Source organism: Lissotriton vulgaris, chromosome 7 (assembly GCF_964263255.1).
Source record: "Lissotriton vulgaris chromosome 7, aLisVul1.2, whole genome shotgun sequence".
NCBI classification, from domain to species: Eukaryota; Metazoa; Chordata; class Amphibia; order Caudata; family Salamandridae; genus Lissotriton; species Lissotriton vulgaris.
Window position 1 is genome coordinate 1,395,880,712 of NC_141695.1, and position 16,097 is coordinate 1,395,896,808.

A 16,097-nucleotide genomic window follows, 5' to 3' on the forward strand; every position below is an offset into this window, starting at 1 on the left:
AAAAGCCATAGACCCTCAAAGTGTCAGAAATGTATTGGATCATACTTCTCCTGATATACCAGGTGTTTCTTTCGCAGTGACTCTAAAAAACAGCTACACGGTTCTGGGACAGTTAGAGGACGCGACAAATCAAGAGAGTTAGGAGAGGTCAGAGGAAGAGCTAGTGCAAGAGGATGAAATCAGAATAGAGGGAGGACCTTCTGGTCAGACGTCGGCACAGACCACCCAGGCCAGCCCCCTATCTTCTGCAAGATCGTTAGAGACAACCCCGGACGCAGGCTTATCACAGGTGGGAGCTCTTCTTCTAAGTCTTAGAGAGGATTTGTTGACAAAACTTGATCAGAAATTTGACACTTCCGAGGCCAACCAAAAAATCATTCATGATCAGTGCGCCAGTCTGGAGCAAAAATTGGTGGATGTCAGCAAACGCACTGAGGTGCTGGAGGAAGATGTCAGTTTCTTAAAAGGAGCCTCACAAAGACATCAAAGAGACATTGAGACACTAAGAGCGCGAAATAGAGACCTTCAGATGGATGTGGAAAGATTAGAAATCCACTCAAGAAGGAACAACCTGAAATTTTTGAAAATTCCTGAAGGGCTGGAAAATGGAGATGTTAAAGCCTTTATATGTAAAATCCTCAGAGAGGGCGTCCTAAAAGACAGTCCAGAAATAGATCTTGAAAGAGAGATACAAAGAGCCCACAGAGATCCTTTTAGGCAGCGCACAGGGAGGTCAGAGCCTCGAAAAATCTTGGTGAATTTTTTATCCTTTTCGGTTAAAGAATTGATTTTGAGTAAAGCTCTGGAGGAAAAATCTCTACAATTAGGTTCAGCTAACTACCTGATTCGTTCTGATGTGGGGAAGATAACAGCACAAAGGCAGTGGGAGCTGGGGACTCGAATGCCTGATCTGAGGAGTTTAGGGGCTCAGGTGCAGATGAAGTTCCCTGCCTTTTTGAGAGTGGTTTGGAAAAACAAAACTCATAACTTTAATTCAGTACAAGAGGTCGACTCCTTCCTCACCTTGATGCGCGAAAATACATTTGAGGAAGATATATAAGCCTCTGAAAAGCCCCTGGGGTGTAGAGAGCAAAATTAGTTAGATCTTTAGCTTAGAATCTAAGCAACACGTGTTTCAAGGTGATAAATGGTGTGTGTAGGGTCATTGGGTCTCAGGGTGCGAGTAGATTTCAAAAATAAGGAAATAAATGGTAAAGTAAATCAGGAAGTTGGAAAAGAAGGAAAAAAAGAGGGTTATAATGTAAAAAAAAAAAGAGAAAAAAAAATAAAATAAATAAACAAATAAATATAATTAAAAAAAAAAAAAAAAAAAAAAACCTTTTAAGATAAGGGGTGTTCAACTTGTTCAACTTGGAAATAGTGGGGAATAGTGGGGAAGAGGGGATGAATTGATTAATCTATCTAGCCTTTGTCGCATGTATATAGAAAAATAATCGCATAAGGGTTTCCACCCGGAAGTTTGGTGAGCTCCCGACTGGCGACAAGATCGCCGTAGGAGTAAAGGGGGGGGTTCCTCAGGGGAGGGGGGGAGGAGGGAGTGGAGCAGGGGAAAAAAGTAAAATAAATCCTCATATTGGTTTGAAAATAATTCATGTCCAGGTAGGGACCTGGCTCAAAAGGCTTAAAGGGATCATAGAGAATTATGGCCGATACGATAAATAGCATAAAATTTATAAGCTGGAATGTTAACGGGTTAAGGGATAGGTCTAAAGCAAGAAGGGTCATAGATTTTTTGTTCAGATCAGGGGCACATATTTGTTTATTAGAGGAGACGCATGTAGAGAGGGAAGAATGTAGTCAAATATTCGGGAGATGTGGATGGGTCCAGGACATCATTTCCTCGGGACAGAGCGGCAGTACACGGGGGGTGGCCGTGATTATTAGAGCAGGCTCAGGGATCAGGTTGATAAAACACGATACGGATATTTCAGGCAGATGGTTGATAGCTTCTCTGATGGTGGGAAGCACCCCTTTGGTCTGCGCAGTATACTACGGCCCGAATCTAGATGCCCCGGGGGCTTTGATAAAACTTAAAACTAACTTAATAGAGACAACAGGCCCGATAATTGTAGGGGGAGATTTTAATCTTATTTTTGATAGAGATCTTGACAGAACATCGAGAGTGAAGTTTCCCCCCCCCAAAAAAAATAGTCTAGAACTTAAGAACATCATGAGGGATTTTAATTTGATGGACATTTGGAGATTCAAAAACCCAGGGGGAAGAGATTACTCTTTCTACAGTAGAAGATATGGGCACCATTCGAGGATAGATTTTTTCCTGGTAGATAAGAACCTCTCATCGGCAGTCGACTCTATATCATATGTCCCTGCAATTCTGTCAGACCACTCAATGGTGGAAATGGTAGTCAACATGATACAGAAAAAACATCATAGGAGATGGACACTGGATCGGACGCTGCTGCTGGAAGAAGGAGTGCGACAGGATTTAGTTACCCAGTCTGAAGAATTTTTTAGGGTCAATACAGGGTCAGCAAATAAACAAATTGTCTGGGAATCGTATAAAGCTTTCTCCCGAGGCTTGTTAACAACTCTGATGATCAGGAGGAATAGACTGAGGAAAGAGAAAAGGGAAGCATGGATTTCTAGAATCAAGCTTAAGGAACTGGAGTTACAGAGGGCATCGGCAGAGGAGTCGGACAACAGGCAAATACTTCAGAGAGAGCTCGATTGTCTGCGAGCAGAATTTCAAGCAGGGTTGGACAAGGATTTAAAGGAAAAGTGGGACATTAGTAATTTACAGCAGTTTGCTTACGGTGAGAAGTGTGGACGTCTCCTGGCATGGAAGGCCCGAGCCGACAGAACAAGAAACCAGATAGACAGCTTGGTTTTATCAGGTACAGGGGAAAAAACTAACGAGGATGACTGCATCGGAGAAGAAGCAAAGAGATACATGCAGTCTCTTTATGGACCTAACTCCTCTGGGGATAAGCAACAAGCAGAATCCTGGTTTGCAAATGTCCAGCTCCCTAAGTTATCTGAGATTGATTGTTCTTATCTTAGTTCAGAAATCAAAGAAGGGGAAGTCAGGGCTCAGGTGGCGAAAATGGCTAAGGGCAAAGCCGCAGGCCCAGACGGGCTTCCAGTGGAGCTGTTTAAGACCGTTTTAGAGCAGATCATAGGGGTTCTGACCCTATTATTTAACGAAGTCTTACTCAGGGGAGGACAGGTCCCCAGGTCATGGGCGGAGGCAACGGTCACATTATTGTTGAAGCCAAATAAGGACCCGAGTAGGATAGAGTTCTATAGGTCCATTTCACTTCTAAATGTTGACTATAAAATATTCGCGGGGGTATTGGCTACGAGATTAGCAAAGGTAGTAAAATCTGTAGTACATTGTGACCAAAGGGGCTTCATTCCAGACAGGCAGCTCAATGAGCTGACCTTTCAAGTGGTGGCTGCCATTGATGTAGCTCAAGAAAAGAAACTGCCTCTGACCATAGTAGCAGTAGACGCTGCGAAGGCATTCGACCAAGTTGACTGGAACTACTTGTGGTTGGCGATGGAAAAATTTGGCTTTCCGACGAACTATATAACAGCCATTAAGCTTTTATACTCAGACCCAACAGCAAAGGTCCTAGTAAATGGTTCTCTGACAGAGCAGTTTCATATCTCCCGAGGCACTCGTCAGGGATGTCCCCTATCCCCCCTTTTGTTTGACTTGTATATAGAGCCCTTCGTTTGTTTATTAAGAGCCGATCCTATAATTAAACCCTTTAAGATTGCGGAAATGGAGTTTAAGTTTGCTTTGTACGCAGATGACTTGTTAATGTATACTATAAATCCGGATGTGGCAATCCCTAGACTATTAGATCTTGCAATGGGGTTTGGTAACATTTCGGGGTACGCAATTAATGCTGAAAAGACGGAAATAATGGAATGGAACCAGCAGTCTAGCTCGTTAGGGAAGAAGAATAAAATGAGGTACCTGGGAATTCATTTGGTTAATGAGATAGATGAAATCCCCAAAACTAATCTAGAAAGGATCATTAAAGATACAATTGCTCTATTGCAACGTTGGTCCTCTCTGCCTCTAAACATATACGGGAGAGTGAATCTCCTGAAAATGATAGTGCTCCCTAAGGTCACTTTTCTATTTAATGCCATCCCATTATCCTTTCCAGCACCCTTAATTAAAAAACTACAAGGAAAACTGGGCTCATTCATTTGGAATGCCAAAGGCCCTCGCATAGCGTGGAAGAAATTAAGAAGGGGTCTCAAGACAGGAGGACTCGCCTTTCCAGATTTAATGCTGTATTGCCACGCTTTTCATTTTAAGCATTTTAGAATTATGGCGGGTCATATGGACCAATCATCAATGGGGCTGCTATTCTCTGTGCTATTAAAGGAGGTTCCTCAGGGTTCCAGTTTTTTTCTTTATAAGTTTGGGGACCCAAAATTCTTTAAAAAAGTAAGGTTGAAGATTTTAAGGTCAGCCTTGAAAAATTGGGTATTTGTAAGGATTAAACTAAACATTACCTATTACGCACCGCAGGCACCCATATGGGACTCACCAGGCCTCCCAGCCTGCCTTAATGATCAACTGTCACTACCTTTGAAACAGGCAGGGCTGCAGAGGTGGGGAGATCTGCAGGGAGATGGCCAACTCTTAAGCTGGGACGCATTGTCCAATTTAACTAGGGGGGCCCTGACGCGGTTTAAATACTACCAATTGTCAGGCTGGTGGACAACGAGATCTGGGATACCTAATGATAATAACCCCCCTAACCCTAAATTTGATGCGGTAGCTAGAAGGGGTAAGTGGAAAAGCCAAATATCTTTTTGGTATTCGGCAATGTTAGAAGGGGAGGATGTGACGGAGGCTGAAATCAGTAAATTATGGTGTAACGCCCTCACCCCGACTAATGGGCCTCTTTTGGATTCTTGGCGCGACTCCTTCAGGGTGTTGAATGCCGTAATTAAGCCGGCTGCGTTGAAAAGGAATCACCTATACACTATGTATAGGGTTTATATAACTCCGAAGAAATTGGCCAAATTCTCAAATATGGACTATAATTGCCCAAGGTGTGGCCTCTTGAAGGCTGACGATGTTCATATGTTTATGGATTGTCCTGATTTAGCGGAATATTGGGGGAAGATAAAGAAATTTTTGGAAGAAGTCCTCTTAATGCCTATAGCACTCCCAAGGTTCACAGTCATGTTTGGGCTTGTGATGAACTATCAAGTTAATGACTTTTCCACCAAATTTGTATTTTTTATCATCCTCTTAGCAAGGCGCGAGATTTGCAGGGCATGGAAAGATCCAACTCCCCCAACCTTTGCTAATTGCCTGAGGCAGATTATGTTAACTTGTAAATCAGATGTGGCATGCGATCCCAGAAGCATGACGAATGTTTGGGCAGCCTTGGTGGCATGGCAAGCTCGATGATTGGTTTTCCAATGATTTGTCTGGAGCCCTGCTGGTTCCCCGTACTCCTAAGTAGCAAAGGGCGCACACGGATCGGTGAAAAAAAAAAAGGAGTTTGGAGGGGAAGGTAGTGGCTACTTGAGGGTGCGGGCAAACCAACTTGCATCAGGCCAAAACCAACGAGGGTCGGTGCAGAACGGCCAGCAGTGCATGGAGGAGCCAGTGTCCCATCAAGAGTTCCATCTGTGATAAATGAGGATTACCAAAAAAAAAAAAAAAAAAAAAAAGTGGTGTTGTTCACCTGTGTGTCATAATTAAATCACATTCCTATCACACAATTGCCTAGTCTTCATCAGCTTCTGAAGTAGTGTGTGGCATGCCTTGCTGATTTCTATGGTGACTGCATTGATGTATGTACCTATGACTACGTCTCCCATGATGCATTGCTGGAAAAAAGTAAAACCTGTTCTGGAGTGTAACGCAGACACCCACAATGAGGAAGGGGGTCAGGGAAAAGAGTGGGGATTAATGTCCATGCATCTTACCTTGTTTCTTTGCAGCTCTGGCAGAGCTGTCAGCGTCCCCAATCCCATGGATACTTTCTGGCTCCAGGGTGGATTCAACCAGCTCCTCCAGGTCTGTCAGTCTTGGTGCTCTGTTCCTCCCTCCACCTGTGGCTCCGGCTTCTTTTCTCTGTGCTGCAAGGTTTTTTTTTACGATGATCCGCAGATCATACCATCTTTTTTTTTAGGTCATCTATGTCCCTGTGTATGACCCCAATGGCATTGACCTTGGACTGGATGTCAGGCCAGGTGTTATGTTTGACAGACTCTGCAACATGCAGAGAATGCTTGCCAAATATCTGGGTGCGGTGTTTAACCACCTCCTAAACCAGCACCTACAGTTCTGCTGGGCTGAATTTGATTTTCCTCCTGCGTTCAGCTGCATCCTTCTGGCCATCCTGAGACTCCATTCTGCTACTCAGGTATGCTCAGGGAAGCCTGTTCCTCTGTGTTTCCTCCTGCTCTCCAAACAGTTCAGTTGCCCTGCACCTGCGTGGGTGTGGCCAATTCCAGGTACTGGGGAGGGGTGGTGGCATCTGATTGGTTGGTTCCTCTGTAGCTTTGTTGTGGGGTGTGGTGGGTGGTCCTGATTGGTTCACAGGCTCACGTGGGTTATTTTTGTATTTACCGAATCGGTATTTTCCAAATCGGTAAATACAGATTTGTTAATTCCCATTCATTCCTATGGGCCAGGAGGACCATAGGAATGAATGGGTATTACCGAATCGGTATTTACCGATTCAGAAAATATCGATTCGGTAAATACCGATTACATATTCCGAGTGTTACCGATTAAGTAATTTTTTCCAATTTTTTTCCTACATCCCGTTTTCCGATTCTGAAATACCGATTCGGTATGATTCTGTATTTAAGAGTCGGAAAACTGGAATTACCTACATCTGGCCCCAAATCTCCAGGAGCTGTTGGCTGGGTATGCTAAGGACCACCCATCTTAAAATGGCGAAGACCAGTTAGATGAGGGGTAGGGGATGACCTGTAAGATCAACCCCCTCCACTTCCTAGGGAGAACAGGGTCCAAGTACCCCTGCCTCCAAGAATCAACCTCTCAGAACCTAGATCCCACACAGGTGGGTTAGGCACTACTGAGGACATGGAGGACAGCCTCAATGAGGAGGACAGCTTTTAGCAAGGCTGACCAAAAGACTGGATCTAGAGACCAGGTTGCTGGCTCTAGAAAGAGAGATAGAAGCAATGAGCCTGGCACTCATCAATGGTGGTAGCAATTTACTTAATAAAGATAAAGAGCAATCTTATGATCCTAAAATCCCCAAAGGGATTGTCCCTAAATATGAAGAGAGTGATGATATCACAAAACGGTTCACAGCCTTTGAGAGGGCTTATGAAAGGTAACTAGACATAATATCGAATTCAAAATATAGAATGGGCATAATATTGAAGCCAAAATATAAAATGGACATAATATCGAATGGACAGAATATAGTGGTGAAAAATATCTACTTGAAGGTATGTAATATAATATCGATTTTCAAAATACAAAAAATAAAAATATCGGAGTATATAATATAGGTATTAAAATATATCGAATTTTTAATAATATCAAATTTTTAAAAGCGTTTTATATGTTAGTATATGTGTGAAAAGTGTATATTATTTTTGTAATTTATTTTAAGTAATACATTTTATGTTATTTAATTTTTGCGTAATTTAATTCTGTAGCGGGTTGTGGGTTTATAGGGGAATAGGGTGGGAAGTAATTTAATTGTAATTAATTAAATATTTTTATTTATTTATTGGTATTCAGTTTGAATTAATTGTTAATTTTTAATTAATTTTTATTAATTGATTAATTGATAATTATGTTAATTTTATTCTTTTATTTTCCGTAGTGGGTTGTGGGTTTATAGGGGAATAGGGTGGGAAGTAATGTAATTATAATTAAGTAAATCATTTTTATTTATTTATTGGTATTGATTTTTAATTTATTGTTAATTGATTTTTAATTGGTAATTAATTTTTATTAATTGGTAATTAATTTGTATTAATGCATTAATTGATAATTATGATAATTGGATTAATTTATTTTCTGTAGCGGATTGTGGGTTTATAGGGGAATAGGGTGGGAAGTAATTTAATTGTAATTAATCACATAATAAAAATACTTTTTGTGTATTGATAATTAATTTACTGTTAATTAATTATTATTTGGTATTCATTTCTATAATTAATTAGCTTTCATTATTGAAAATTAATTAGCTGTTAATTAATTATGTATAGGTAATTAATTTTAATAACTAATATTTATTTGCATTTCTAATTATTACAGAATATTAAATTGATAATTAATTTTGATTAATTTTTTATTGGTAATGATATTTAGTTTATTTTTATTAATATATTAAATCATTACTTTCCCTACTGTTAAACTCACTAGAGTGGGAATAGTAATTTTTACCCCTAGGCTATCCAACGCTTTCCCTACTGTTGCACTCTCTGGAGTGGGAATAGTAATTTTTACCCCTGCGCTATCCAACGCTTTCCCTATGGTTGCACTCTCTGGAGTGGGAATAGTAATTTTTACCCTCCCGCTATCCAACGCTTTCCCTACTGTTGCACTCTCTGGAGTGGGAATAGTAATTTTTACCGCTACGCTATCCAACGCTTTCCCTATGGTTGCACTCTCTGGAGTGGGAATAGTAATTTGTACCCTCCCGCTATCCAACGCTTTCCCTACTGTTCCACTCTCTGGAGTGGGAATAGTAATTTTTACCCTTCTGCTATCCAATACTTTCCCTACTGTTGCACTCTCTAGAGTTGGAATAGTAATGTTTACCCCTACGCTATCCAACGCTTTCCCAACTGTTGCACTCTCTGGAGTGGGAATAGTAATTTTTACCTCTACACTATCCAACGCTTTCCCTACTGTTTCACTCTCTGGGGTGGGAATAGTAATTTTTACCCCTACGCTATCCAATGCTTTCCCTACTGTTGCACTCTCTGGAGTGGGAATAGTAATTTTTACCCTCCCGCTATCCAACGCTTTCCCTACTGTTGCACTCTCTGGAGTGGGAATAGTAATTTTTACCTTCCCGCTATCCAACGCTTTCCCTACTGTTGGACTCACTGGAGTGGGAATAGTAATTTTTACCCTCCCACTATCCAACGCTTTCCCTACTGTTGCTCTCACTGGAGTGGGAATAGTAATTTTTACCCCTACCCTATCCAACGTTTTCCTTACTGTTGCACTCACTGGAGTGGCAATAGTAAATTTTACCCTGCCGCTATCCTATGGTAAAAATATTGTATATTTGTAATTAATATTACTTTAATATATGCATATATATTAAAAATAAAATTGTATGGTTTTTTATAACTTAAATTAATTATTTAATAATTTTAAGGTTATTTAAGTATTTTTAAGCATGTTTTAGTTAATTATATTTATTATTTAATCAATTTTAAATTACTTTTAAGACATTTAAAAAAATTCAATATTTTGACTAACTATATTTTTTACAACAATATTTTTGATTCAATATTTTTTTACTTACCTATTTGTAGATAGGAATTCGATATTTTTGCATTCTTTATTTTGTCATCGATATTTTGGTAAGCCTATTTTTTTGTATTCGATATTATGTCAGTGATCCCTTATGAAATGATAAAAGTGAAGAAGTCACACTGGGTGCACTTCTTTGGGAACTGTTCTCTGGTAACTGCAGAGACAAACTCCTGAACCTTTCTGGTGCAGATGCTGGGTTTTATGACTTCATGAAGAGAACTCTGATTGAGGGATTTGGACTCACAACTGAGGAATATAGAATCAGATTCAGGGGCGCTTACAAAACCCAAAACCAATCCTGGATTGACTTCGTAGACTACTAGATGGTTCGTTAACTGGTCGCAATATGCATGATTTCAATGGACTTTACAGTCTGTTCATGAAAGAACATATTTTAAGTAAACCTTTTTTGAATAGTGACTTGCAACCCGCCTGGCTGACCTAACTGCTCACCGCCAGGTGCCCGCAAATTTCTGCCACAGCCGAACCGCCACAGGAGCAGCCCCGCCTCCCGCCGCACGACTCCCGCTGGTCCAGGGAGACTGCCGCAGAGCGGAGAGCGGGGTCTGGGGAACTACATCCCCCAACAGGCACTGCGCCAAGCACCATCAAGAAGCGCCAGGAGGTGCATAAAAGTAGCGCACAACCTGCAGACAGGGGGAAACCTTTTTTGAATAGTGACTTGCAACCCGCCTGGCTGACCTAACTGCTCACCGCCAGGTGCCCGCAAATTTCTGCCACAGCCGAACCGCCACAGGAGCAGCCCCGCCTCCCGCCGCACGACTCCCGCTGGTCCAGGGAGACTGCCATAGAGCGGAGACCGGGGTCTGGGGAACTACATCCCCCAACAGGCACTGCGCCAAGCACCATCAAGAAGCACCAGGAGGCGCATAAAAGTAGCGCACAGCCTCCCTCGCGGGACGCCGGGCGAAGCCCGGGCCAAGGGCGGGCCCATTTCAGCCCGTTCCAGATTGTTCCAGGCTGGGCTGGGCCACCCCCCCTTGGCTCTAACTTATCAGATGCTGCTCTCATCTCTTAAAGGTACTGACTTTTGACATTTGTGTACTTTGGAATTAGACCCCGAACCCTACCACAATGACCAGGGGTTCAAGAAGTAAGACTGCACTTAGAACTGCCTTGTTTACAGGTCCAATTGACAAGTTCATTTCAACAACTACTGAGGCTATTAACCAAAATATTTCTTTACTAGAACCTAGGGTGTCTCAGGACCTTGCGATTGCCCGGAGATCCTCAATGGGCCTCATAGCAGCCGTGTTAACCCCGCGTCCATCAACTTCTCCTATCCCAATTCTAATACAGTCTGGTGCAACAGCTCAAGTTCATTCCATCCCAAATGCTGTTGATCTATCAGCCACCAACCTGTCGCTGGAATTGGACTCGACAGGGAGCCTTGAGATTACCCCTGACCTTGAGCGAATTCTGTATGAAGATCCTGTACAAGTAACCCGGCTCAAGGGGGTTAGAGAAGGTGCTGTTCCGAAGCAGCCAGAACCCCAAAAAAAGAGGAATAACACCAAACACCTTCTCAAAACCAATAAAAAGAAAGGGTCCACTGTACCACCATCCAAGAACGCCCCCTCTAGTAATAACTCTGTACCACCTGCTTCATCTAACCTACAATGTCCCACTTTGGACAATGATCAAGAGGGTGGCCTCAGTCTGATTGACTATGATACCTCGCAGCTTTTTGCTAGATTCAGGGACTTATTAAAATACCATCTCCAACCTTTGGAACGGAGTATCATGGCAATTGAAAAGCAACTTGCCATACTCCTCATTAAATTACCCAACCAGAACAGGGCGGGAATTGCTAAACCTGGGGGGGCCCCGATAGTGGTCAATCCCGGGGTTATACCAGCTAACCCAGATGGACCGCCTGTAGTGACCAAAGCCCAGTCTAAAACAAAAGAGCCATCAACCCCTATACCATCAGCTCCAAAAAATTGTGCAAAATCTAAGTCAAAAGCCAAATCCCCATCTCAGTTACCCTTATCTAGTCAGCAAAATCCTTCTCTTCCCCCCCCTGTAGTTCCACCAACAGCTACCAATCACACCACGGCCAAGGTGTCTTCGCAGCCACCTCAAGCCAAACTCCCAGTGCCCCCAAAATTACATCCTTCAGAGGGCAAGAGGGGGTCCAGATCCAAACGCACAGTTCATCTGTCACCTAATGTATCCCCATTTACTGTGATCCTAACGGGAGTACCTGAACTAGCAGCAGAATCAGTCGAACAACCCTGGTCCCTTTTGAATAAAATCCTTCAATGGCTTAGTATTAATAGGACATTACAGCCTCCAAATACCAGTAGAATATCATCTGTACGCAGAGTTCCATGGGTGGGGGCGAGCCCTAAGAGTATTCAGGGGGACTGCGTCATTGTTACTTGCGAAGATGCGTCCACCGTAAATCATATTTGCTCGTGGCTAGATCTGGAGAAGAAAGGGGGAATTGACGCCCACCGACTCTCCTTTTTCTATCCCCCCGTATATAACTATCATCACCCAATACCAACACCAAACTGGGTTTTACCTCCAGAACAACTATGGAATTATGGAGGTCCATGGCTGACCCAAAAGAGCAGGAACAGGGAATGGATACCTCGCCCCTGGTATTCCAACAAAGGCCATTTTATGGGCGACGGGTGGCAAGGTATTCACACTAACAACAGATTTGATTGCCTTGAGATGGTCGACTGACTTTATGCTTCATCATCATCAAGCCAGTCCGACAATAGGGAGGTAGGGTCAAACGCATGTATGCAACATGTCCACACTAGTGATCGAGTAGTCTCCTCTATGGATTGCGTTCCCCCCAGTGGACATGTGGCCATACGGGAGGTCTCTGTTCAGGAAGGCAGCCCCACACAACCCCTCCCTCTCAAATCCTACCCCTGTAATAACAGGATTCCTATTTGTAGGCCTGTAGTTGGGTACCCTCGGAGAGGTGTTCCATGTATTAGTAATGAAGCGTGCGTGGGCCTCGGTGCCTCTAAGATTGCCCCATGCGAGAGTGCCAAGGAGGATAACCCGATCATAGCCCGTGTCTCTCAGTCGGAGCAGGTTGTCTATAGTCCAACCGAGTTTGTTGGCCTTACCCTCATTTCCTGGAATATTGCCGGAATTGCAGGGAAATTGGACACCCCTTTCTGGCCTAAGTTTATAGGGGAAGGATTTGATATAATCCTCCTTATAGAAACCTGGTGCCAAGAGCAAATAAATATAGAAGGCTATTCATCCCATTGCCTCAATGCCACCAAATCCAGTTCAGGTAGGGCTAAGGGGGGCCTTCTGTTACTTCTTTCCAATAAGTTGTGTAACTGCAAAGTCAGAAGTAGCTCGATTGTGGGAACCCACAGCCAGGTAGTGAGGGTCGAATGTAGTAAAGGAAATGATTTGGTCCTTGTCAATTTTTATAACAACATCTTTGATGCCTCCAGAGGGAATATTCTATTCCCTTTGGAAAAGGAAATCGTAAGGGTTCTGGGCATCTCAAACAGAAGGGCAGACATCCTATGGGCAGGGGACTTTAATCTGCAGCCTTGTCACCTATCAAAAGGGAATCCCTGTGGCTTTGGAACGGAGATGGTTAATTATAGGGGGGGTGCGGGTGAGAGCGAGGATTCCCTTCATTTCCCACATTGCCATTATGGCACAATATTAAACAAACTGTTAATTAAACTAGACCTACACCTGTTAAGTTGCAACAAAAACAGTTTGAATGACATCTGCCCCACTTTTACAGGGAGGGATGCTGGGACATTTATTGACCATATCCTGCTCTCCAGCACAAGATACTTTTTAAATCTTTGTATCAGAGAGGAAAGCCTAAGTGATCACAACAGCATCTGCGTTACCCTACCGGGACAGGGTGCAAAATTAGCGACTGGAGAAACCTGCTCTACCGAAATAGTTCCGATCAGACCAAATGGTCTGAGGATTAAATGGTCTGGAACCAGTTCTATGGCCAAACAGAGGGAGGTCATAGTTGGTTGCAAAATTGAAATCAGTTATTGTTTAAAAAGTGTCATTAACCCTGATTTTCTGTTGTCACAATTTATCAAGATTAATACCATCATTGAAGGTATTTTTACTAAGAAATCCCCATCTAACAGAGTTATAAAACGGGGATGGTTTGACAAACCCTGTACAGTAGCCCTACGGGAACTGAAGAAAGCTCTAGGTTCCAAACCCCGAGACAGCATTGGTATAAAACAATTAAGGGTTAACTATAAAATGGCAATTTCTAACAGGAAAAAGGTTTTACAAAGTGAAGCTTGGGATAAGCTGAAGGAAGCAGCTGAGACCAAAAACTATAAACTTTATTGGGAAACAATTAATAGCCCCTTTTTAAACACTGATGGTATCCTGGAAATAACTTCCTACGTTTCATGTAACGAGTGGATCATCCACTTCACTAATATTTTTAACCCAGAAGGGACACCCCTAACCGTATCAGCTACTGAGTCCTCCTCCTGGATACCTCTACCATTGGGAGTAACCCTGGAGGAGGGTCACAAAGGGCTCTCCAATAGCAAGGGGGGGAAGGCCCCGGGCCCTGACGGGGTCCCCATTGATCTACTATAAGCAGAACCTAACTTGTGGGCTCCTATTTTGGTGAGGACTTTTAACTGTGCAGCAGAAGGTAATATTCCTCCCTCTTGGGGCCAATCAGTTATTATTCCCCTTTTTAAAAAAGGCAGCAAATCTGAGGCTTCCAATTATCGTCCGATTTCTTTGCTGGACGCCCAAGTAAAGGTCATGAGCAGAATTATGCTCAAAAGACTAGAAACTTGGGCCATAGATATGAATATTTTAACAAAAGTGCAATATGGCTTCAGGAAAGGTATGGGCACTTTGGAGCAATGTGTAAATTTGGATCTTATTATCAATAAATATACTGTAGTCAAAAAGGGCAATCTTTTTTTATGTTTTGCTGACTTGAGCAGCGCGTTTGATTTAGTTGATCACGCTATTCTTTGGCAGGTTTTGCTAGAGTCTGGGGCACTGAAGGAAATAGTCCATTTCTTGGCCAGGCTTTACGAGAAACTATCCTGTAAGGTCCGTTATGGCACCCTAGGCGAATGTACGCCGTTTTTCAAAGTTTCACGGGGTATTCGCCAGGGATGCGTACTGGCCCCTCTTTTATTTTCCCTTTTTATTAATCACATTGATCGCATCTTGACTGATACCCCAGCAGATGCTCCCCTGATTGGAGGCAAACCTGTCCCAATCCTACTATATGCGGACGACGCTGTTCTTTTATCCCGCACCCAGATTGGGTTACAGCGACTTATTAACAGATTCATGCTGTTTATTCAAAACAGGAGGCTCCGCGTGAACAAATACAAGACCTATGTAATGTTGTGCGGGCATTCTGTAAATAAACTGAAGTATAGCTTTTTCCTGGATAGCGACAAGATGACACACGTTAAATCATTCTGTTATTTGGGAATTACCTACGCCAACGACGGGTCATGGATACCCGAGTTTGATAACATCAGGTTGAAAATGATGCGGACTACTAGTAGTATATTCCGATTTGCATCCAAGCTTGGATCGAGAAGCATTCTAGATATGATTAATATATATAATATACGTTGTGTTTCTTCTGCATTGTACGGGGCGGGAGTGTGGGGTCATACTGAGGGCCCTTCGCTCCAAAAAGATGAAAACAAGTTTTTAAAAAGACTGTTATGTGTCCCCCCCCTCTGCCTCTGTCCAATTAATTCATGATGAGGTAGGGATCGAGTTTATTTCTGACTTAGCAGCCATTCGGCCACTCTTATTGTGGCGTTCTATTTGGGCTAAGCCAGAGAATCGATTCACTCAAGAAATTATTCTTGATTGTATAGGATTGGACTACTCATCACGTATCCAGTGGTTGAAATACATTCATTCCTGGTATAAAACTTTATTTGAAATTGATGTTCTCCTTGACCCCGAACTGGCGGTTGCAATCCCCAAAAAAGAAATAAAACAAACATTTTTAAACTTTAAAAAGAAAGGGCGAGATAAGGTGTATGGCAAGTTAGCCACCGTGAAGTTCTATAAGGAACTAAACTTAACCCCGGCGTTTCAAGCCTACCTTTCGAATGTCTCTCGTCCCTCCCATCAATTTGTACTAACCCGAGTCAGGTTGGGTATTGTACATCACCTTGTCGCATTCCCAGATCAGAAAATAAGATCCGAGACTCCCTGCCCGTGTGACAATACCTCACGCCAGAGCTGCTGTCATTTTCTACTTTTCTGTAAATTTTATCACTTTTTAAGGGTAAGGTATCTAAAACCTATCCTTTTAAAATACAATATTCTATCTTCAAAGAGCGCCCTAGAGCTACTATCTTCCCTAGAGAATGTGGATATCTGTTTCTTTGTTGCCACCTTTATTTTGAAATGTACAGCTGCCAGGAAGAGCATAGTGCTGCCATAACTTTACATATTCCTGTCTGTACATATATGTCTTTTTAACAGCATATCATATTTTAATCTTGTATTATACCCACCGCATGTAAATGCATGGTTTTTAATTAACCTCCTCGTGTTTGCCCGAGCCATATTGGAACCT